This window comes from Oncorhynchus mykiss, chromosome 19 (assembly GCF_057628025.1).
Source record: "Oncorhynchus mykiss isolate SJ-2025 chromosome 19, ASM5762802v1, whole genome shotgun sequence".
In the NCBI taxonomy this organism is placed as follows: Eukaryota; Metazoa; Chordata; class Actinopteri; order Salmoniformes; family Salmonidae; genus Oncorhynchus; species Oncorhynchus mykiss.
Window position 1 is genome coordinate 48,057,354 of NC_143040.1, and position 26,510 is coordinate 48,083,863.

The 26,510-nt window shown below is 41.3% G+C and overlaps 1 protein-coding gene across 1 annotated transcript in view; it reads left to right on the plus strand.

The window, feature by feature from the left end:
* Positions 1-26,510, plus strand: part of LOC110497795 (leucine-rich repeat and immunoglobulin-like domain-containing nogo receptor-interacting protein 2) — a 39,341-nt gene that overhangs the window by 1,033 nt on the left and 11,798 nt on the right. The gene's annotated exons all lie outside the window — the stretch shown is intronic.

The window sequence follows — 26,510 nt, forward strand, 5'->3', positions numbered from 1 at the left end:
CGTGAGTAATAGTGGGGAAAAGATTGAGGAGGAAATTAATGGATGAGGAGTACTGTATGGACGGAATAAATTGATGAAGTCTTTGGATGAGGTTGACGACATGGATGAGGTCTATGGATGAGGTGTGTGTGTATGAAAAGTACATTGAGGTTGAGATGAACTGGATGGGATGGGATGAATGAATGAAGCATGTGGATGATATGAACTGCTTTGTTGAGAAACATGGATGAAACATATGCAATTAATGAAAATTGCGGAAGAGGTGAAATGTATGGATGTGACTTATAGATGAGGGAGTCGGTTACCCACTGAGCTGTCCTGATGAGGTGAGGTTAGCGTATGAATTTCTTCTATGTGGATGAGTGCACTTTTGAAAGCTTGCAGATAAGGTGAGATATTGTGTGGCCGTAGCCCTTCATGCAAACGAGTGCTCACGAAACCCATAACTTAATACACACATCTCCCCTGACCTTAAACATGAGCAAATCCTTCTGAATTATACATGAGCTATGCTACCGAAGAGGTCTCCAGGCTGGACCTACTGTCTGTCTATTCTGTCTGTCTGTCTGTTGGAGCTGCTAATGGAGGGAAGAGGAGCCCAGTTTCCAGTAAAGAGGCGTTACCGCTGCCCGCGCAGGGATATGAGAGAGTGTGTGAGGTGTTACCATGGCAACCTGTGGTAACGCCATGGCAGCAGCTATTCTTGCTGGGGTACAAACAGAAATAAAACAATTACATCACAACAAAACTGTAGCCTACATGATAAATACACCAATACATCTTACAGGACATTACACTGAACAAAAACATAAAAGCAAGATGCAATAATTTCGAGTTACAGTTGTAAGGAAATCAGTCAATTTAAATAAATTAATTAGGCCCTAATCTATGGATTTCCCAATACTTGTCACGACCGTCGTGTGAATAATTGGACCAAGGCACAGCGTGAGTAGAGTTCCACATTTTAATGATAGCGAAACTTCCAAAACAACAAAGATATAACGATCGTGAAATATGTAGCGCACATAGGCACTCATACAAAACAATAGCAGGTGGGGAAAAAGGACACACTAAGTATGATCCCCAATTAGAGGTAACGATTATCAGTTGCCTCCAATTGGGAACCATACACACACACCAACATATAAATATAATACCTAGAACCCCCCCCCCCCCCCCCCTAGTCAAGCCCTGACCTATTACACCATAGAGAACCCAGAGTTGCTGGATATTTGCGGGAGCTGGAACACGCTGTCGTATACTTCGATCAAGAGCATCCCAAACATGCTCAATGGGTGACATGTCTGGTGAGTATGCAGGCCATGGATGAACAGGGACATTTTCAGTTTCTAGGAATTGTGTACAGTTCCTTGCAACACGGGGTGATGGCGGCAGATGAATGGCACAACAATGGGCTTCAGGATCTCATCACAGTATTTCTGTGCATTCAAATTGCCATCGATAAAATGCAATTGTGTTCTTAGCTTATGCCTGCCCATACCATAACCATATAGTTAAAGTGGAAATGATTGAGCCAATTGTAAGTTGGGGATGATTAGTTGGCCATCATGGTATGAGTTTCAGAATGGGAATTTAGCCGGGACACACCATGGTTAACACCCCTACTCTTACAATAACTGCCAAGGGATCTTTAGTGATTACAGAGAGTCCGAACACCTATTTAACATCCCATCCAAAAGACAGCACTCTACACAGGGCAATGTCCCCAATTACTGAATTGGTATATTTTATTTAAACTAGAGGAAATAGTGCTTCCAACTGGCCTTCCAACACCACTTCCAGCAGCATCTGGTCTCCCATCCAGGTGACCGACCAGGACCAGCCCTGCTTAGCTTCAGAGGCAAGCCAGCATTGGGATGCAGGGTGGTATGTTGCTGGCCGCTTTGTTCACACTGTCTGCTATCTGCCCAGTACAGTTGAAACCTGGATTAATCCATGAAGAGCACAGTTCTCCAGCATGCCAGTGGCCATCGATGGTGAGCATTTTCTCAATGAAGTCTGCTACGACGCCGAACTGCAGTCAGGTCAAGACCCTGGTGAGGACAACGAGCACACAGATAAGTTTCCCTGAGACGGTTTCTGGTATTGGCATAAATTATTTGCTTGTGCAAACCAACAGTTTCATCAGGTGTATGAGTGGCTGTTCTCAGACAATCCCGCAGGTGAAGAAGCATGATGTGGAGTTCCTGGGCTGCCGTGGTTACACGTGATCTGTGGTTGTGAGGCTGGTTGGATGTACTGCCAAATTCTATAAAACAACATTGAAGGCAGCTTATGGTAGAGAAATGAACATATAATGTTCTGGCAGCAGCTCGAGTGGACATTTCTGCAGTCAGCATGCCAATTGCACGCTCCCTCAAAACTTGAGACATCTGTGGCATTGTGTTGTGTGACAAAACAATGCACATTTTAGAGTGGCCATTTATTGTCCCCAGCACAAGGTGCACCTGTGTAATGATCATGCTGTTTATTCAGATTCTTGATATGCCACACCTGTCAGGTGTATTATCTTGGCAAGGGAGAAATGCTCACTAACAGGGATGTAAACAATTTTGTGCACAACATTTGAGAGAAACAAGCTTTTTGTGAAGATGGAACATTTCTGGGATCTTATATTTCAGCTCATGAAACATGGGACCAACACTTTACATGTTTTGGTTCAGTTTTCATTATTACTCTATTATTACACATTTACAATTGAACCTGTACAATACTACAATAATACAATATTACATTGTGTGTGTGTGTAGAGTGAGTGTGATAGAGTGTGTATGCGTGTTTGTGTGCATGTCTCTTCACAGTTCGTGTGGTGCCATGAGGTGTTGTTTTCTCTGTTTTTAAAATCTGATTTTACTGCTCACTTGAGTTTCTTGATGTGGAAGAGAGTTGCATGTAGTCATGGTTCTATGTAATACTGCGTGTTTCCCATAGTCTGTTCTGGACCTGGTGGACTATGAAGAGACCTTTGGTAGTATGTCTTGTGGGGTATGTATGGGTGTCTGAGCTGTGTTAGCTGTTTGAACAAAAGGTTCACTGCTTTCACCACGTCAATACCTCTCACAAAGACGTGTTTTCTCCCCTGAATCAGAGAGGAGAGGTGAGGAGAAGAGAACTATCTCTCTTGAGGGGCAATGGGCATATTGTTCTCTCATTTAGCTCTCATATAGTTTGTTGTTCCACTCTTTGCAGCCATTTATTCAAGGGAAGCAGTTTATAAAGCTTTGTTTTGATAAAAATGTACAGCCTCATCAGACCAAGGATATGAGCTGAACACAAGGGAGTGGCAGATAGATCGGAATACTGATAACAGTCGGCACACTTGAGCATTTACCTCTCTCGTACACTGAATATGGATGGTGTGCTACGTAGCACAGTTCTCTGAACGTAGTTGTGCCACTCATCTTCCTCTGAGGCAAGCTGGGGTGTTTGGTTGTTATTGGCGACTGGGTTTGTAGTTCTGACAGGGAGACGAGGCTCCTCTGTAGTGTCCTCAGTCTGGGATAATTAGAATTGCAGATGTAGTCTTCTGTAGGCGTTCGTTTCAACAAACTCAAGGTTTTCCTGTCTGCGGTGAATATGTTTTGACTCAGAAACACTCTTGTGCAGATAATTCACAAGAGCAAGGGCATATTTGTACGCACAAAGGACCTATTTTGTTTCACACAGACAGGTACGCTACCCATCGTACCACTGGCATCAATTGGACTGCCATGAAACCTGAATTGGTACAGAATACCCACCCCAGAAACACACACACACACATACACACACACTCACAACTGTACATGGAAGATATTTTCCAGTGCAATGCAGTATTGTATAAGAACTCATAAAGTGACAAACTTTCTGGAGGGTGCTTCCAGAGGCTCATTCCCAGGTACTGGAATGTTGTCATGAAATGTAAACTTCATCTTGAGCCCGTCCTTTATAGCTTGGTGCTTCAGATCTGTTTGTACTCCTCCCCGCCATGTTTGTTGACTGTTACACCCAAGTAACATGCATGGCTTGGCAACGATAGACAGATTTAGCTACAGCACATAAAAATAGGACTAATGTTATGACATTAAAAATGAATGATGACACTAGTTTGCACCAGAGACGTCACATTCCCTATAATGGTTGTGACCTCTTTTGGTTTACTTACTGTTTATTTGATCCGCAGGCTATATCAGGAAATAATTACTGTTGACACTTTTCTTTGAACCACCTGTGTGTAACACACTTTGAATACATTATCAACCATGGCTCTGTTTTTAGAGGATTGTGGTTAATTCAACATTTGTAGACATTATGATTATTTTACACAATGTTGTATACATTGAGTGTACAAAACATTAAGAACACTTTCCTAATATTGAGTTGCACTCCCCCTACCCCTTTTGCCCTCAGAACAGCCCTAATTTGTCGGGGCATGGACTCTACAAGGTGTCTAAAGCGTTCCACAGGGATACTGGGGCATGTTGACTCCAATGCTTCCCACAGTTCAATGTCCTTTGGGTGGTGGACCATTCTTGATACACATAAGAAACTGTTGAGCGTGAAAAACCCAGAAGCGTTGCAGTTCTTGACAAAAACCGGTGTGCCTGGCACCTACTACCATATTCCGTTCAAAGGCACTTAAATGTTCTATATCACCCTCTGAATGGCACACATACACAATCCATGTCTCAGTTGTCTTAAGGCTTAAAAATCGTTCTTTTATCTGTTTTCTCCCGTTCATCTGCACTGATTGAAGTGACATCAATAAGGGATCACAGCTTTCACCTGGATTAATCTGGTCAGTCTATGTCATGGAAAGAGCAGGTGTTCGTAATGATTTTTACACTCAGTGTACACGTTTGAAGAAAGTCAAGTATACACTACCGTTCAAAAGTTTGGGGTCACTTAGAAATGTCCATGTTTATGAAAGAAAAGCACTTTTTTGTCCATTAAAATAACAGAAAATTTATCAGAAATACAGTGTAGACACTGTTAATGTTGTAAATGACTATTGTATCTGGAAATGGCAGATTCTTTTATGGAATATCTACATAGGCGTACAGATCCCCATTATCAGCAACCCTCACTCCTGTGTTCCAATCGCACGTTGTGTTAGCTAATCCAAGTTTATCATTTTAAAAGGCTAATTGATCATTAGAAAACCCTTTTGCAATTATGTTAACACAGCTGAAAACTATTGTCCTGATTAAAGAAGCAATAACATCTTCATCTTTCCCTCGATCCTGACTAGTTTCGCAGTCCCTCCCGCTGAAAAACATCCCCACAGCATGATGCTGCCACCACCATGCTTCACCATAGGGATGGTGCCAGGTTTCCTCCAGTCGTGACAATTGGCATTCAGGCCAAAGAGTTAAATCTTGGTTTCATCAGACCAAAGAATCTTGTTTCACCAAAGTCCTTTTGGTGACTTTTGGCAAACTCCTCACGGGCTGTCATGTGCCTTTTACTGAGCAGTGGCTTCTGTCTGGCCCCTCTACCATAAAGGCCTGATTGGTGGAGTGATGCAGTGATGGAAAGGACCCTGGGCACAGCCTGGAGAATATCGCCGCCCCAAAGAAGAACTGGAGGCGGCGAAAGCGGAGAGGCGCTGGTATGAGGAGGCAGCACGGCGACGAGGATGGAAGCCCGAGAGTCAGCCCCAAAAATTTCTTTGGGGGGGGGGGGGGGGGGGGGGGCTCACAGGGAGTATGGCTACGCCAGGTAGGAGACCTGCGCAAACTTCCTGTGCTTACCGGGGGGCTAGAGAGACCGGGCAGGCACTGTGTTATGCTGCACGGTGTCTCCAGTGCGGGTGCATAGCCCGGTGCGGTACATACCAGCTCCGCGTATCGGCCGGGCTAGAGTAAGCATCGAGCCAAGTGTTATGAAGCCGGCTCTACGCATCTGGTCTCCAGTGCATCTCCTTGGGCCGGCTTACATGGCACCAGCCTTGCGCTCGGTGTCTCCGGTTTGCCTGCATAGCCCAGTGCGGGCTATTCCACCTCGCCGCACTGGCAGGGCGACCGGGAGTATTCAATCAGGTAAGGTTTGGCAGGCTCGGTGCTCAAGAGCTCCAGTGCGCCTGCACGGTCCGGTCTATCCAGGACCACCTCCACGCATCAGCCCTCCGGTGGCAGCTTCACGCATCAGGCCTACAGTGCGCCTCGCCTGTCCAGCGCTGCCAGAGCCTTCCTCCTCTCCAGCGCTGCCGGAGTCTCCCGCCTGTTTAGCGCTGCCAGAGCCTTCCGCCTCTCCAGCGCTGCCGGAGTCTCCCGCCTATCTAGCGCTGCCAGAGCCTTCCTCCTCTACAGCGCTGCCGGAGTCTCCCACCTGTTCAGCGCAGTCAGAGCCTTCCTCCTCTCCAGCGCTGCCGGAGTCTCCCGCCTGTTTAGCGCTGCCAGAGCCTTCCGCCTCTACAGCGCTGCCGGAGTTTCCCGCCTGTTCAGCGCTGCCAGTCTGCAAGGAGCTGCCAGAGCTGCCAGTCTGCAGGATGCCGCCAGAGCTGCCAGTCTGCAAGGAGCCGCCAGAGCTGCCAGTCTGCAAGGAGCCGCCAGAGCCGCCAGTCTGCATGGAGCAGCCAGAGCCGCCAGTCAGCATGGAGCAGCCAGAGCCGCCAGTCAGCATGGAGCAGCCAGAGCCGCCAGTCAGCATGGAGCAGCCAGAGCCGCCAGTCAGCATGGAGCAGCCAGAGCCAAGGGCGTGACAGTTACACCAATCAAGTTGTAGAAACATCTCAAGCATGATCAATGGTAACAGCATGCACCTGAGCTAAGTTTAATACATTTGCAAACATTTCTAAAAACCTGTTTTCGCTATGATCTTTCGGGGTATAGTGTGTTGATTGATGAGGAATTGTTTTTTATTTAATCCATTTTAGAATAAGGCTGTAAAGTAACAACATTTAGAAAAAGTCAAGGGGTCTACATACTTTTCGAATGCACTGTATATATTAGTATTAAGAAGCTTGTTGTGCCGTGAGATGTAATGGATCATGATGAACGGATATCAAAACCGTCAGGCAAATGAACGTTCAATGATAGGACCACCTATTTCCACAATCATCAGTCTTAATGACAGTCACTGGCAAAGTTACCATTAGGCAGAAGAGGCAATAGAATAATCAATGAGCCTCATGAGCTCGGCATAATTATTACCTTGTATTAATAATAAAACAAAAAATACAAATAAAATATGTAAATCATTTCTCCCCTTGAGGCCCCCCCCCCCCCCCCCCACATCCTCCGCTCAAGGAATTTCATCACGGTAGCACATTTAGAGATAGATTTATAGCCATTCATCTAAAATAATAAAAATATATTAAAAATAAATGTAAAAACACTTTCTGTTTGTCATAGATGGATGAGACTAATTTGAGATAAAAGGCGAGTTCCTAACAAGTGCCGAAAGCCAAGCTAGAGCTCTGTGAGACGTTCACAGCGATGGGGGCAGGCGTTCTGATCAAGAGAAACCTTCATTTTCTCTAACACTAAACATACAAATGTGTATTTTACAGTTATAAGGAAGGTGAAATATTATAGTTAGTTGTTTTATAATTTTATTATACTATATTTAGAAAAAAATATAAGTAATTTCAAGCCTTAGTCACACAGTTTTGTTGAATAGGATAATACATAATATAAAATATTTCATATTTTTTATAATATTTGTACTTTGTACCTGAGTTGGTATCCTCAAAAGTGACTACACCTCAGGAATTTATAACTATCTTTACCAGAAAGGCTGCGATTTTAACCTTTCTTGGAGTGTGCAGCATTACATGATAAATAAGAACTTTTGGGGATTACATAGATTACATTTACGATTACATTTAGTTACATTTAACTTTAAACCATGTTAAAGATTAAGATACAATCACAGAAACTAATCAGAGAGATGAAGTAAAACACATATACTGTATGTTTATATTATCAGTAAAACCCACTTATTTTTACAGCTAATCTTATTTCCCTGGACTTACTTTGATTATTTACATTTGAATAACTTATTGTGTTTTTACTAAAAAACATAGGAAATTACATATACTTAGTAATATTGTGTATAAATTATTGCCTTAATTTTTTCAAGTAGATTCAACATCTCATTTTCTACAGTGTACTTTGATCGATTGTGATTAGGTTGATAAAGTAAGTTGTGATAGCAAGGAAACAAATTTGACTCAACCACGTTTTGCTCAGAGGCAAGATCCCTGTTGCACATCCCCACCGTTTACTGTAATGTAGGTGCTGCCCTATAGAGGTAATTCCTCAAACTTTCTGCAAACAAAATAAATATTCAATGTTTCTCATAATTCTCCAAGCTGATTAATCTGAGGTAATATTCAGGTCCATGGCACGAAAGTGAAATATTGGAGTGTTGTGACTGAATTCAGAGTTACAGTTGGGAGAAAGAACAGGCTTAGGGGACAATGTAGGGTAGAGCACATCGGTGGAAAGTGAGTATTTGATAAGCAAGTACTGGGAGAATAATGAGAGAGTGTTCAGAGAGTGAGTTTTGGCAGAACAAATATTTATGAGCATTGCATTGCAGGAATGAGTGACTGAGCTAAGAGCGTGGCCGCTGTTGGGACATTGAGAATTTGAAGCAGGAGTGTTGCAAGTGTGTTTCTTCTCCCTAATCTTGTGAAATGTGTCAGCATTCCTTGTCACTGGGATTGTCAGCTACTTTGGGGATTAATTAGCATACCAGGATCTGAGAAGTATCCACTACATGTTAAGTGTGACTCTCCTGTCTCCTTCAATCTATAGGCTTCTAGTACCCAGCACACCCTTGTAAATTACATTTAACTTGGGGGTGGTAGTGATATAACCGTATATACAGTGCATTTGAAAAGTATTCAGACCCCTTCACTTTTTCATAATTTTGTTATGTTATAGCCTTATTCTAAAATGTATTACATTGTTTATTTTCCTCATCAATCTACACACAATTCCCTATAATGACAAAACAAAAACAAGTTTTTAGAAATGTTCAGACCCTTCACTCAGTACTTTGTTGAAGCACATTTGGCAGCGATTACAGCCTCAAGTCTTCTAGGGTGTGACGCTACAAGCTTGGCAAACCTGTGTTTGGAGAGTTTCTCCCATTCTTCTCTGCAGATCCTCTCAAGCTGTTTAACGTTAAACCCTGGCCATAGAGAGGCTTTTTATTCTCTATTTTGGTTAGGCCAGGGTGTGACTAGGGTGGGCATTCTATGTCCTTTTTTCTATGTTTTGTATTTCTATGTCTTGGCCTGGTAGGGTTCTCAATCAGGGACAGCTGTCTGTCGTTGTCTCTGATTGAGAACTATACTTAGGTACCCTTTTCCCCCACCTGTTTTGTGGGAAGTTAACTTTGACTTTGTTCAGGGCACATAGCCCAAAGCTTCACGGTTTGTTTTTTTGTTCTTTGTTTTGTCCGCGTCATTTTTAACAAAAAAAATGTATTCTTACCATGCTGCACCTTGGTCCAGTCCTTCAGCCAGCCGTGACACAAGTTCTGTCAGGTCTGATGGGGAGCGCCACTGCACAGCTATTTTCAGGTCTCTCCAGAGATGTTAATTCGGATTCAAGTCCGGGCTCTGGCTGGGCCACTCAAGGACATTCAGAGACTTTTCTTGAAGCCACTCCTGTGTTGTCTTGGCTGTGTGCTTAGGGTTCACCCCAGTCTGAGGTCCTGAGCCCTCTGGAGCAGGTTTTCATCAAGGATCACTCTGTACTTTGCTCCGTTCATCTTTCCCTCAATCCTTACTTGTCTTCCAGTCCCTGCCTCTGAAAAACATCCCCACATCATGATGCTGCCACCACCATGCTTCACCATCGGGATTGTGCCAGGTTTCCTCCAGAAATAACGCTTGGCATTCAGGACAAAGAGTTCAATCTTGGTTGCATCAGACCAGAGAATCTTGTTTGTCATGGTCTGAGAGTCTTTAGGTACCTTTTGGCCACCTGCAAGTGAACTGTCATGTGCCTTTTACTGAGTAGTGGCTTCCGTCTGGCCACTCTAACATAAAGGCCTGATTGGTGGAGTGCTGCAGAGATGGTTGTACTTCTGGAAGGTTCTCCCATCTCCACAGAGGAACTATTTCAGAGTGACCATCAAGTTCTTGGTCACCTAGCTGACCAAGGCCCTTCTCCCTTGATTGCTCAGTTTAGCCTGGTGGCTAGCTCTAGGAAAAGTCTTGGTGGATCTAAACTTGTTCCATTGATGGAGGCCGCTGTCAGTGGCGTAAGGTACTTAAGTAAAAATACATTATAGTACTACTTAAGTCGTTTTTTGGGGTATCTGTACTTTACTATTTATATTTGACAACTTTTATGTTTACTTCACTACATTCCAAAAGAAAATGATATACTTTTTACTACATACATTTTCCCTGACACCCAAAAGTACTCGTTACTTAGCTGCTTAGCAGGACACGAAAATTGTCTAATTCTCACACTTATCAAGAGAACATCCCTGGTCATCCCTACTGCCTCTGATATGGCAGATATACTAAACACATGCTTCGTTTGTAAATTATGTCTGAGGTTTGGAGCATAACCCTGGCTATCTGTAAATTAAAAAAAAACAAGAAAAGTGTGCCATCTGGTTTGCTTAGTATAAGGAATTTGAAATTATTAATACTTTTACTTTTGATACTTAAGTATATTTAAACAAAATACTCAGACTTTTTTATTTTATTTTTATATTTATTTATTTTTATTACAAAAAACACAAGGAAGGGGTAACATTAAAGTATTATAACATGAAGGACAAACAATACAGCATTAAGACATTATCAACCATGTATCAGTCTTTCTGCCACAGAGCCATCCTTATGTGTGAGGGTGCGTGTGCATGGCAGTGATATAAAATATGTCATTGTTTGCTTTTTCATGATCACAATCTTATGAAAACCGAACCCTCCAAGATCCCCCCCACAGTTCCCCAATAGCTGTCCCTCAATCATTTGAGACCCCTCCCACAGCCCCCCCCCCGGAAGAAAAAATATATCAAATACAATTAATTCCATTCCCCACCCCCATGAACCCCCCAATGCACCAACAACCAAGAGACATCAAGAACAACTGAAAATATAACAGCAATGCCTACTTTATATGTTTGTGTGCATGTCTGACACTATTACATGTATGTGTGTGTTCTTGTATGTGTTTATTAGAATGAGAGTGTGTGTATATGCATGTGTACAAACACCTGCACGGCATCAGCCTCAGGCAAAACGGCATTAGTTGTAAAAACACTGCCACTTAGTGTCATTCAAATGTACTTTTATTATGTTTTATTTGTACTTTTTTTCCCTTTTATCTTTCGACCATCATTCTCTCTCTCACACAGCAACTCCACTCCCACTTGTCTCCAATTCCACATACCAACCCTCAGCTTCCCTCACCCCATCCCATCTATCTCTGCTGGCCATCCACTTCGTGTTTCTATGCAACACACATCTTTCAACTATGCTATGATGTTTAAAGTACAATTTCAATCTATCTAATCAAATAGAATCTACAGATTGCGTGTTGAAGATAAATACTTTCATTAAGAGTATTAGTATATTAGTAATTGACTGACCCGGTCTCTCCAGATCTCCTAACAGTACTATTTCTAGGGTCAATTTTAGATCAATGCTATGTATTTTCAGCCATTCCTGAACCTGTGACCAGAAAGAGGCTACCTGAAGGCAATACCAAAATAAATGGTCTATTGATTCTGTATCCTCACATCAAAATCTGCAGAGCTTCGATGATTTTATGCCCCAAATATTCAACATTTTGTTGGTGGCGAGAATTCTATATAATAATTGTAGCTGAAAAGCACGAAGTCTTGAATCTTGCGTTGTTTTATATATGAACTCAGACACACTGTACCATGGAATTGGTACATCAAAAATCTCTTCCCAACTATTTTTCAATATGTATGGCACAGTTGTCAACATCCTGGTCCTCAAATGGAACTGGTATACTTTCCTATTTATGAAATTTTTATTCCTCTGCCAGTTTTGATCCTTTACAGTGCCTTGCAAAAGTATTCGGCCCCCTTTAACTTTGCGACCTTTTGCCACATTTCAGGCTTCAAACATAAAGATATAAAACTGTATTTTTTTGTGAAGAATCAACAACAAGTGGGACACAATCATGAAGTGGAACGACATTTATTGGATATTTCAAACATTTTTAACAAATCAAAAACTGAAAAATTGGGCGTGCAAAATTATTCAGCCCCCTTAAGTTAATACTTTGTGGCGCCACCTTTTGCTGCGATTACAGCTTTAAGTCGCTTGGGGTATGTCTCTATCAGTTTTGTACATCGAGAGACTGACATTTTTTCCCATTCCTCCTTGCAAAACAGCTCGAGCTCAGTGAGGTTGGATGGAGAGCATTTGTGAACAGCAGTTTTCAGTTCTTTCCACAGATTCTCGATTGGATTCAGGTCTGGACTTTGACTTGGCCATTCTAACATCTGGATATGTTTATTTTTGAACCATTCCATTGTAGATTTTGCTTTATGTTTTGGATCATTGTCTTGTTGGAAGACAAATCTCCGTCCCAGTCTCAGGTCTTTTGCAGACTCCATCAGGTTTTCTTCCAGAATGGTCCTGTATTTGGCTCCATCCATCTTCCCATCAATTTTAACCATCTTCCCTGTCCCTGCTGAAGAAAAGCAGGCCCAAACCATGATGCTGCCACCACCATGTTTGACAGTGGGGATGGTGTGTTCAGCTGTGTTGCTTTTACGCCAAACATAACGTTTTGCATTGTTGCCAAAAAGTTCAATTTTGGTTTCATCTGACCAGAGCACCTTCTTCCACATGTTTGGTGTGTCTCCCAGGTGGCTTGTGGCAAACTTTAAACAACACTTTTTATGGATATCTTTAAGAAATGGCTTTCTTCTTGCCACTCTTCCATAAAGGCCAGATTTGTGCAATATACGACTGATTGTTGTCCTATGGACAGATTCTCCCACCTCAGCTGTAGATCGCTGCAGTTCATCCAGAGTGATCATACTTATGTTAAGAAGGTATTTTTGTTTAGTATTTTTTATAAATCTGCAAAAATTTCTATTAACCTGTTTTTGCTTTGTCGTTATGGGGTATCGTGTGTAGATTGATGAGGGGAAAAAATATTGAATCCATTTTAGAATAAGGCTGTAATGTAACAAATTGTGGAAAAAGGGAAGGGGTCTGAATACTTTCTGAATGCACTGCATAATAATATTAATAATTATTGCCATTTTAGCAGATGCTTTTATCTAAAGTGACTTTCACTCACTCATACATTATAGTTTTTATTTTTATTTTTTACATACGGATAGTCCATTGAATCGAACCCACTATCCTGGTATAAATCAAATCAAATCAAATCAAATGTATTTATATAGCCCTTCGTACATCAGCTGATATCTCAAAGTGCTGTCCAGAAAGTGCTTGTATAGCAAGCTCCTTGCCCTAGAAAGAAATAAATGAAAAAGAGAGAAAAAAGGCTTTATTTGAACATATCAAAACACTTTACTTGTGTGTTATAAAGCCCACATAACACTGTCATAATAATTAAACGATAGATGAGTCGTGGCAGCTTGTATCATATTACAACTCAGCATGTTAAGTCTCAAACCCTTTTTCTTAAATGTACACAACTCTTTCAATTTTCAAAGGCTCATTCTTAGATCATTCACATTTAGCAAGATTCTATGGAGTCTTAAACAACTGAGTCAATGCAAACGACGACAAACATGATATAAAATCATAACATGCCCTAGCTGAGTTTCTCTACTCCACGATCTCAAAGTCATAAGAACAAATTCTCATTTACAATGACAGTCTACCCTGACCAAACCCTCTCGCACAAATTGTGCGAGATACAGCCCGGGATCGAACCCAGGTCAGTAGTGATGCCTCTAGCACTGCGATACAGTACCTTAGATGGGGTGGCAGGTAGCCTAATGGTTACAGCATTGGACTAGTAACTGAAAGGTTGCAAGATTGAATCCCCGAGCTGATAAGGTAAAAATAATCAGTCGTTCTGCCCCTGAACAAGGCAGTAAATCCACTGTTCCTAGGCCGTCATTGAAAATAATCATTCTTAACTGACTTGCAAAGTTAAATAAAGGTAAAATAAAATATAAAAAAAGACTGCTACGCCCCTCGGACTCCTCACCACTGGATCCCCTCAAGTGCATTGAGTATGTCGTTGCGAAGAAAGTTTTATTAACAAGTATGGATTTAGCAAACAAAGCAAGGCCTGCCTTTACACAGGACACACATAGTGGGGTCCGAAATGATTGGATTCCTTGATAAAGATGAGCAAAACAAAACAGTATAAAATAAGTAATGCATACACTACCGTTCAAAAGTTTGGGGTCACTTAGAAATGTCCTTGTTTTTGAAAGAAAAGCACATTTTTTTGTCCATTAAAATAACATCAAATTGATCAGAAATAAAGTGTAGACATTATTCATGTTGTAAATGACTATTGTAGCTGGAAACGGGTGTCACGGCTGTTGAAGGAAGAGGACCAAGGTGCAGCGTGGTGCGAGTACATATTCTTTATTTAAGATGACGCCGACAAAAACAATAAACACTACAAACAAACCGTGAAGCTAAAGGCTATGTGCCCTAAACAAAGTCAACTTCCCACAAAGAAAGGAGGGAAAACGGGCTACCTAAGTATGGTTCCCAATCAGAGACAACGATAGACAGCTGCCCCTGATTGAGAACCATACCCGGCCAAAACATAGAAATACAAAAATCCTAGATAACAAAACATAGAATGCCCACCCCAAATCACAACCTGACCAAACCAAATAGAGACATAAAAAGGCTCTCTAAGGTCAGGGCGTGACAACGGGTGGTTTTTAATAGGAATTATCTACATAGGCGTAGAGAGGCCCATTATCCGCAACCATCACTCCTGTGTTCCAATGGCACGTTGTGTTAGCTAATCTAAGTTTATCAATTTAAAAGGCTAATTGATCATTAGAAAACCCTTTTGCAATTATATTAGCACAGCTGAAAACTGTTGTCCTGATTAAAGAAGCAATAAAACTGGTCTTCTTTGGACTAGTTGAGTATTTGGAGCATCAGCATTTGTGTGTTCGATTACAGACTCAAAATGTCCAGAAACAAAGAACTTTCTTCTGAAACTATTCAGTCTATTCTTGTTCTGAGAAATGAAGGCTATTCCACGTGAGAAATTGCCAAGAAACTGACGATTTCGTATAACGCTGTGTACTACTCCAGAACAGTGCAAACAGTCTCTAACCAGAATAGAAAGAGGAGTGGGAGGCCCCAGTTCACAACTGAGCAAGATGACAAGTACATTAGAGTGTCTAGTTTGAGAAACAGATGCCTCACAAGTCCTCAACTGGCAGCTTCATGAAATAGTACCCGCAAAACACCAGTCTCAACGTCAACAGTGAAGAGGCGACTCCGGGATGCTGGCCTTCTAGGCAGAGTTGCAAAGAAAAAGCCATATTTCAGACTGGCCAATAAAAATAAAAGATTCAGATGGGCAAAAGAACACAGACACTGGACAGAGGAAGATTGGAAAAAAGTGTTTGAGGTGTTCGGACCACAAAGAAGAACATTCATGAGACGCAGAACATTTTAAAGATGCTGGAGGAGTGCTTGACGCCATCTGTCAGTGCATGGTGGAGGCAATGTGATGGTCTGGGGGTGCTTTGGTGGTGGTAAAGTGGGAGATTTGTACAGGGTAAAAGGGATCTTGAAGAAGGAAAGCTATCCCTCCATTTTGCAACACCATGCCATACCCTGTGGACGGCGCTTAATTGGAGCCAATTTCCTCTTACAACAGGACAATGACCAATAGCACAGCTCCAAACTATGCAAGAACTATTTAGGGAAGAAGCAGTCAGCTGGTATTCTGTCTATAATGGCGTGGTCATCACAGTCACTGGATCTCAACCCTATTGAGCTGTTGTGGGAGCAGCTTGACCGTATAGTACGTAAGAAGTGCCCATCAAGCCAATCCAATTTGTGGGAGGTGCTTCAGGAAACATGCGGTGAAATCTCTTTCAGATCAGAAATCAGATTACTTCAAAAAATTGACAAGTAGAATGCCAAAGGTCTACAAGGCTATAATTGCAACAAATGGAAAATTATTTGACGAAAGCAAAGTTTGAAGGACACAATTATTATTTCAATTAAAAATCATTATTTATATCCTTGTCAACGTCTTGACTATATTTCCTATTCATTTTCAATTAATTGAATGAATGTTATCATGGAAGACAAGAACATTTCTAAGTGACCCCAAACTTTTGAATGGTAGTGTATACTGAGCTATATTGTATGCTCATAAAAATGACATCAAAGATCCACCACCATATTTTACAGAAGGGATGAGGGATTTTCTGCATATGCATTGTTCTTTTGAAGGCCAAATGCACTGCTGGTGTGCGTGGCCAAAGACCTCTATTTTCGTGTCATATGACCATTGCTTCGGTGCATAGTGCCAATGACGTTGAGCAAAAACCAGGCAGTGCTATGGTCAGATGACATGAAAATAGAGCTCTTTGGTCACACACACCAGTGGTTGGTTTGGCCTTCGAAAGAACGATGCATATGCAGAAAATACCTCATCCCTACAGTGAAATATGGTGGTGGATCTTTGATGTTTTGGGGATATTATATTTCAACTGTTCCTGGGGCCCTTGTTAAGGTCAACAGCAAAATTTACTTTACAAAGTACCGGAATATTTTAGCCAAAAACCTGGTTGCCTCTGCCAGGAGGCTGAAACTTGGCCGCAACTGATTCTTCCAGCAAGACAATGACCCCAAGCATACATCTACATCCACAAAGAAATGGTTAATGGACCACAAAATCAACATTTTGCAATGACCATCTCAATCTACGCTCTTGAACCACCATTGAAAACCGGTGGTTTGAATTTTAGAGGGCAATCCATAAGGGCAGACCAAGGATATCAAGGATCTGGAAAGATTCTGTATGGAGGAATGGTCTAAGATCCCTCTCAGTGTGTTTTTCAATCTCATAAAACATTTGAGAAAAAGGCTCAGTGTTGTTATACTTGCAAGGGGATGGTGTTGGAGTATTGAATAATAATCATTTTCACCCCTAGATAGATTGTTTGAAGCATACAATATACAATAGCCCAGTATTTGTATTATTTATTTTATACAGTCTTTTTTGCTCATCTTTGTCAAGGAATCCAATAATTCCGGATCCCAGTGTAGGTACACAGTAAGAATTAAGAATTGACATTTTTGCAAGTATCGACTGACCCCGATTCGATGCAGCGATGCGATTCAATCCTCTTACCGCCATCACAACTCAGCTCAATTGAGATGGTATAATGTATATCATGGAGTTGAGAAACCCAGCTAAACGGGCCATAGACAACTTTTTAAAGAATAATCTACATGACTTAATTTACTATCTTCCAAAACTTAATTGGGAAGAACTGAATAGGCACTGGATTACTTTATAAGATTACCACAAATACTGTATATAGCGAGCGAGATGGCCACCACAGTTAATTCTAATTATACATTCATCCTATATACACCATGCAATCTACACCTTGTAAATACCAGATATCTCTGGCAAGCAGTGAGGCATACTAATTTGATCAAATTAAATTAAAGATAGACAGCACACCCACTGTAAACCAAAAAGTAAATTATCAGGCATAGTGAATCAAGGCTTGTTTTTTTTTAAAAAGCTTTTTGGTAGAAATCTGGATCAATGGTAATTGTTGCTTTTTCTTTACCTTAAGGCACAGTTTCAGAGTGACAGATATAGTAAATGTTTATGAACCATACTGAAAAGGGCAATATGGAAAGAACAGATCTGAGCCAGAACTGTACAAGTCAGGTTGGCACTATAGTGAGAAAAGGGTATGGAGATGTTCCATTCTTTATTTAAATGTCTTGCTTCAGTTTGACGTCAGTCATACCTGTAGGCCAATAACTTACAGTAGGGCTAAATCATATAGTGCCAAATGACATAATAGCCTACAGGGCATACAATAGAATAATGTGGGCATTCATTCACTTCAAGTGAAGTGGAACTGAAACTTTTATTCCAACGTTGAGTATTAGGCTAACCTGCCAAGCAGTGACATAGAAACAACAGAAGTGGTTGTCTTTCCCTACTCCCCATGTCAACGTGGTTTTCACACAGAGAATAATAATGGAAGCCAGTCAGGCCAAATTCTGTGACAGTACAAGCTGCTAATCCCTTGGTATGATTTGGTGACAGGGGAGAGTGCTAATCCTTCGATACGATTCAGTGCCAGTGAGGACTGCTTAATCCCTTGGCACAAGTCTGATGGAACTCTTCAGGAATAAAACATGAGCATGCCGGGAACCAGGGCCAGTCGCTCCAAAGGACTTCCTGTTGTTATCTGGCAGCCATTGTGATAATTCAAAGGAGGGTTGTCAGCATATCAAAAAATGAAGATCTATGGATTTTTCATGGATGACATGCAAGAATGCCAGTGTATTGTGGATAGCATGGAAGACTCCTTGAGAATAAAATAGGCTAAATAAAATTATAAATTAATGGATGTATTTAAGGTGCATTTTGGAAAGTATTCAGATCCTTTCACTTTTTCCACATTATTTTAGGTTACAGCATTATTCTAAAAATAATAAAACATTTTCCCCTCATCAATCTACACACAATACCCCATACTGAACATGATTTGGAAAGGCACAGAACTGTCTATATAAGGTCCACAGGTGACAGTGAATGTCAGTGCAAAAACCAAGCCATGAGGTCGAAGGAATTGTCCGTAGAGCTCTGAGACAGGATTGTGTTGAGGCACAGATCTGGGGAAGGCTACCGAAACATTTCTGCAGCATTGAAGGTCCCAAAGAACACAGTGGCCTCCATCATTCTTCAATGGAAGAAGTTTGGAACAACCAAGACTCTTCCTAGAGCTGGCCGCCCGGCCAAACTGAGCAATCAGGGAAGAAAGGTCTTGGTCACGGAGGTGACCAAAAATCCGATGTTCACTCTGACAGAGCTCCAGAGTTCATCTGTGGAGATGGGAGAAACTTCCAGAAGGACAACCATCTCTGCATTACTCCACTAATCAGACCTTTATGGTAGAGTGGCCGGACAGAAGCCACTCCTCAGTAAAAGGCACATGACAGCCCGCTTGGAGTTTGCCAAAAGGCACCTAAAGGACTCTCAGACCATAAGAAGCAAGATTCTCTGGTCTGATGAAACCAAGATTTAACTCTTTGGCCTGAATGCCAAGCGTTACGTCTGGAGGAAACCAGGCACTGCTCATCACCTGTCCAAAACCATCCCTACGGTGAAGCATGGTGGTGGCAGCATCATGCTGTGGGGAGCACACTGCCAAGACAACGTAGGAATGGCTTCAGGGACAAGTCTCTGAATGTCCTTGAGTGGTCCAGCCAGAGCCCGTCTTGAATCCAATCTAACATTTCTGGAGAGACCTGAAAATAGCTGTGCAGCGACTCTCCCCATCCAACCTGACAGAGCTTGAGAGGATCTGCAGATAAAATGGGAGAAACTCCCCAAATACAGGTGTGCCAAGCTTGTAGCGTCATACCCAAGAAGACTTGAGGCTGTAATTGCTGCCAAAGGTGCCTCAAATTTAAAAAATGATGCATTTGCAAATAATTCTAAAAACCTGTTTCTGCTTTGTCATTACGGGGTATTGTGTGCAGATTGACTATTTAATACATTTTAGAATAAGGCTGTAACGTAACAAAATGTGGAATGTGGGTCTGAATACTTTCCGAATGCACTGTAGTTAAGCACTGTATTTATTCATATTTTCATTAAATCTACATTCACCATAAAAGTAACTTCTTTCATCATCATATGTTATTCAACCAATGTTACATGATTTAAAATAACATAGAGGCACTGCACTGAAGACGTTCACAGCCAAGCATCTTGCATGAGGAGTTCTTGGAACAATTAATATTGGATGAACAAGCCATGATATATTTCCCTTGTTCTCATTTCCTTTGAAATCCAAGGAATCCACTGTTGAATCTCATAACACAGAACTTTGGTGGTCAATAGTTTGGATCAATATGTCACCACATAATTGCAACAGCCTTCCACGCATGTATTACAAATGTCTCCCCAGGGCTTAGTGGGAACCATAAAAATGTTGACAACAAGGAGAGAGTGCGCTTTAAAGAGGTTTTTCCCCTCCATTTTTATTTTTATAGCCTCTGAGTAGATGTATGTTAACACTTGACCTTTGAAAGGATCCCTATCTGTCATCTTTCTCTGTCAGTTTATGTTGATAGTTACAGACACAAAGCCTTTAAGGAAGCATATCATATTACAATATTTCACTGCTGTTTCAGGCTGCAAATGGCAATATTCATGCCCATAGGGGGCACAGGGGAACGTGTCCCCTCAGATTTGTCCTGTTAAAGGTTTTAAAGCACTTTTAAAGCACTTTTATGAAGGTGACTTAGCTAACACAGATAGTTTCCCAATTTCCCCAACTCATAACTAGCTATCAAGAAGCAATTTCAGGTTGTCAAGCTAGAGTAGCTAGCTTGTCTAACTATCTTAGCTGGCATGCCAGCTGGCAAGGTTGGTAGATGTTATAAAAGCACCAATAACTAAATGTACTAAATAAGACTCACATTCCTTTCAATCTTTACCCAGAGTTTTGCAGAGATGCAGAGAAGCATATACAGTTGAAGTCGGAAGTTTACATACACCTTAGCCAAATACATTTAAACTCTGTTTTTCACAATTCCTGACATTTAATCATAGTAAAAATGCCCTGTCTTAGGTCAGTTAGGATCACCACTTTATTTTAAGAATGTGAAATGTCAGAATAATAGTAGACAGAATGATTTTGTTCAGCTTTAATTTCTTTCATCACATTCCCAGGGGGTCAGAAGTTAGCATACACTCAATTAGTATTTGGTAGGATTGCCTTCAAATTGTTTAACTTGGGTCAAACGTTTCGGGTAGCATTCCACAAGCTTCCCACAATAAATTGGGTGAATTTTGTCCCATTCCTCCTGACAGAGCTGGTGTAACTGAGTCAGGTTTGTAGGCCTCCTTGCTCACACGTGCTTTTTCAGGTCTGCCCACAAATTTTCTATATGATTGATTTCAGGGCTTTGTGATGGCCACTCCAATACCTTGACTTTGTTGTCCTTAAGCCATTTTGCCACAACTTTGGAAGTATGCTTGGGGTCATTGTCCATTTGGAAGACCCATTTGCGACCAAGCTTTAACTTCTTGACTGATGTCTTGAGATGTTGCTTCAATATATCCACGTAATTTTCCTTTCTCATGATGCCATCTATTTTGTTAACGTGCACCTGTCCCTTCTGCAGCAAAGCACCCCCACAACATGATGCTGTGTTGGGTCATTGTCCTCTTGAAAATTAAATGATAGTCCCACAAAGTGCAAACCAGATGGGATGCCGTATCGCTGCAGAACGCTGTGGGAGCCATGCTGGTTAAGTCTGCCTTGAATTCTAAATAAATCACTGACAGTGTCACCAACAAACAGTGGGATAGGGCTATCTTCTGTATACCCCCCTACCTTGTCACAATACAACTGGTTGGCTCAAAAGCATTAAGAAGGAAAGAAATTCCACAAATGAACTTAACAAGGCACACGTGTTTATTGAAATGCATTCTAGGTGACTACCTCATGAAGCTGGTTAAGAGAATACCAAGAGTGTGCAAAGCTGTCATCAAGGCAAAGGGTGGCTACTTTGAAGAATCTCAAATATAAAAAATATTTGGATTTGTTTAACACTTTTTTTGGTTACTACATGATTCTATATTTGTTATTTTATAGTTTTGATGTCTTCACTATTGTTATGCAATGTAGAAAATAGTAAAAAACCTTTGAATGAGTAGATGGTGTCCAAACTTTTGACTCATAAATACATTTTTAAGAACCACCAGTCAGGAGGATACAGACAGCTCAAGAGGTATGCTTAGATTCCGAATGTAGAAAAATATAAATATTTTTTCACATAGAATTAAGCATAATGATTATGTCTCTAGATTGCAGGAAAAATCTGTTTCAGGTAATTGAATAATGCAACATTCTCTAATTTATGGCCCCCTTCCGGACCGCCCCCAGCCAATCTCACATACTTTGTGCCCCCTTTGGAGTGCATGACTCCCCTGAACATCAAGTTACATTTTATAGGACTTTTAAATCCATTATAATAATGTTTCATGCTACATACTGTACCTCTGTTAACGGTCTCTGTATGAATCAATACTCTGTGTGGTTTTAGAAAGGTGGTGAAACTTTGGGTGTGGCATCTATCTATCTATTTATGGGGCGGCAGGGTAGCCTAGTGGTTAGAGCGTTGGACTAGTAACCGGAAGGTTGCGAGTTCAAACCCCCGAGCTGACAAGGTACAAATCTGTCGTTCTGCCCCTGAACAGGCAGTTAACCCACTGTTCCCAGGCCGTCATTGAAAATAAGAATGTGGTCTTAACTGACTTGCCTGGTTAAATAAAGGTAAAATAAATAAAAATAAAATTAAAGATGAGCCTCAAGTGGGTTAGAAAGAAAGTGAGCTCTATGAAACAGTGACGGTATATAACATGAAAAATGGATGAGTTCTACCTTCTGAGACTAAAATTAGAGAGAAACCTAATACGCAGAGTGTCCTTCAAGTAACACTTGATTTAAAAGCAACAAGCTGGATGTGAAAAAAATGTGGCATTCAACAGAACACCCGGACAAGATTGGTGGGAAAATGTAGTGCCAGTCGACACACCAGTGAAAATCTGATTATCTCTGTTGCTGGAACCTAAGCTACCATTGAAATAAAAACACCATATTTTCAAGCATACATTACACGCTGCCTGATTTCTTTGTATCATTATTGTAACTGCTCTCTGGAGAGAATATAAATAGCAAAACTATCATGCAAGCACCCTGTATGGTCTACTTACTGCATCATATAATTACTTGCATCAGGCTTGCATCAGGTGAGTAGGACATGCTCCTTGTCGACCTGTGCTGGTAGACTAGACTTAAGCATCCATGAGCACTTGTGAATATTTTTGCAGTGCTTATGTATGTGTAATGCTTTGCTTTTGAGCATGAAATTCCCTTTTAAGTCCATTTACTCATAACCCTTGATCACCCATCCCCTAAGGAAAACAACAACAGACAAATATTTGGTTTGTGTCTTTGAATCCAAAAACTAGGGGCACTGTAAGCCATCTGCAACAGACCTTGTAACCCACAGTGCTGTATGAGAGAGAGAAAGAGAGAAAGATAGAGAGAGAGAGACTGCTGAGTTGATAACTCTACAACAGTGCTTGAGAGCATGCAGGTCTAGTGGTGCAGAAAGGAGCTGTTTAATTGGCCAAGTTCAGAATGCACAAACACTAATTAGCACAGAAGCGTACAGATCCACTGCAAAATCTCAACAGCCTCATGATAACCTGGATGACATTTGCACTCTGCAGGACATTAAATTGCTGTTTGCAATTTCCGAAGCAATCATATTTTGGTATAATGGCGCCGGAGGGTATAGCTGCCATTTTACAGGATCCCAACCAACTGTGCTATTTTGTTTGTTTCTTCGCATTGTTTGTAACTCATTTTGTACATAATGTTGCTGCTACCATCTCTTATGACCGAAAAAAGCTTCTGGACATCAGAACAGCGATTCTCACCTCGAACTGGACGAAGATGTTTAATGAGCCCGACGCAAAGGATATACTGCTTTGTCAAGACAAGGCCCAAATCCCCGTCATCAGCGTGAAGAAAAGACGTAGGAAAAGGGGGAGGAGGGCGGGGTGCCTTGTAAGAATTTGCAGACGAATTGGTAAACCACCACTTCCCTACGTATTATTGGCCAACGTGCAATCATTGGAAAATAAAACTGCACGATCTACCCCCAAGCCTGGTATGGCAACTCCTAAACATCTGACCGTAAGGCGCTACACAAGGTAGTGTGTACGGCCCAGTACATCACTGGGAACAAGTTTCCTGACATCCAGAACCTACAGTATATACTAGGCGGTGTCAGAGGAAGGCTCAAATAATTGGCTCAAACACCCGGACTATTTTATATTGACCCCCTGTCCCCACTGTCCCCCATAGGTTTTTCCACTGCTGCTACTCGCTGTATCCCGCACATTGACTCGGTACCGGTACCCCTGTATATAGCCTCTTCATTGTTATGTAATTTTGTTGTGTCACTTAAAAAATAAATCACTTTAGTTTATTTAGTCAATATTTTCATAACTCTATTTCTTGAACTGCATTGTTGGTTAAGGGCTTGTAAGTAAGCATTTCACGGTAAGGTCTACTGTTGTATTCGGCGCATGTGACAAATACAATTTGATTTGATTTGATGTCTGGAATGTGGTCTCATACACAAGCACAAATACCTATATATACTGTACAGTCTGTGTTTTTTATGCTTGCATTGTCTCTGCAGAATATATATTGCATGGATAGTAGGTTCCACTATATTGGTGACCATTCTTATAAACAGTTATTAAATGACCTAAAACAGTTGTTAAATTACAGTTGAACAGTTAAATCACAGTTGTTAAATTACAGTTGAACAGTTAAATCACAGTTGTTAAATTACAGTTGAACAGTTAAATCACAGTTGTTAAATTACAGTTGAACAGTTAAATCACAGTTGTTAAATTACAGTTGAACAGTTAAATCACAGTTGTTAAATTAATCTAAATGCTCAGTAATTGGTTAGTAAATGTGTGCAGTTCATCTCTATTATACAGTAAGTAAACAAAATATTATTATGTCTAGCCCAATGACGTCTCACTCCAAGTCAGCAAGGCAAATGTGTGTTATCATGCAGAACATGTAATGGGTTCTGCTCAAGTCGCTGCGCTAAATGCATACATGTGAACTCTCTCATGTGCAATCATCTCATTCTGAGACTTGACTGTGCATAAATATTGTGTGCTCTGTAGTATGTGACCACAATAATTGTGGGGCTAATGTAAGAAAATAAATAGCAAAAGCAAGGGGTTAACCAAATATAAAAGCTGTTCATAACTACAGTCCAGACCAAAACTATACACACTAAATATACAGAAGTATGTGGACACCCCTTCAAATTGGTGGATTTGGTTATTTCAGCCACACCTGTTGCTGACAGGTGTATAGAATTGAGCACACAGTCATGCAATCTCCATAGACAAACATTGGCAGTAGAATGGCCTTACTGAAGAGCTAAGTGACTTTCAACGTGGCACTGTCATTTTTATTTATTTCACCTTTATGTAACCAGGTAGGCCAGTTGAGAACAAGTTCTCATTTACAACTGCGACCTGGTCAAGATAAAGCAAAGCAGTGCGACAAAAACAACACAGAGTTACACATGGGATAAACAAACGTACAGTCAATAACACAATAGAAAAATCTGTATACAGTGTGTGCAAATGAAGTAAGGAGGTAAGGCAATAAATACACCAATAGTGGCGAAGTGATTACAATTTAGCAATTTACACTGGAGTAATATATGTGCAAACAAGGATGTGCAAGTACAATTACTAGTGTGCAAAAGAGCAGAAAAACAAAACAAATATGGGGATGAGGTAGGTAGTTGGTTGGATGGGCTATTTACAGATGAGCTGTGTACAGCTGCAGCAATCGATAAGCTGCTCTGACAGCTGATGCTTAAAGTTAGTGAGGGAGATATAAGTCTCCAACTTCAGGGATTTTTGCAATTCGTTCCAGTCATTGGCAGCAGAGAACTGGAAGGAAAGGTGGCTAAAGGAGGTGTTGGCTTTGGGGGTGACCAGTGAAATATACCTGCTGGAGCGCGTGCTACGGGTGGGTGTTGCTATCTATGGTGGCCAGTGAGCTGAGATAAGGTGGAGCTTTACCTAGCAAAGACTTATAGATGACATGGAGCCAGTGGGTTTGGCAACAAATATGCAGTGAGGACCAGCCAACGAGAGCATACAGGTCGCAGTGGTGGTAGTATATGGGGCTTTGGTGACAAAACGGATGGCACTGTGATAGACTGCATCCAATTTGCTGAGTAGAGTGTTGGAGGCTATCTTGTAAATCACATCGCCGAAGTCAAGGGTCGGTAGGATAGTCAGTTTTACAAGGATATGTTTGGCAGCATGAGTGAAGGATGCTTTGTTGCGAAATAGGAAGCCGATTCTAGATTTAACTTTGGATTGGAGATGCTTAATGTGAGTCTGGAAGGAGTTTACCTTCTAGCCAGACACCTAGGTATTTGTAGTTGTCCACATATTCTACGTCAGAACCGTCCAGAGTAGTGATGCGAGTCGGGCGGGTGGGTGTGGGCAGCGATCGGTTGAAGAGCATGCATTTAATTTTATTAGCATTTAAGAACAGTTGGAGGCCACAGAAGGAGTGTTATATGGCATTGAAGCTCGTTTGGTGATTTGTTAACAGTGTCCAAAGAAATCATAGAAGTTCGTCAAATTTATTCTATTCTAAAGCTGCCCTGGTCACTGTAAGTGCTGTTAGTGGAAACATCTAGGGTCAACAATAGCTCATCCGTGAAGTAG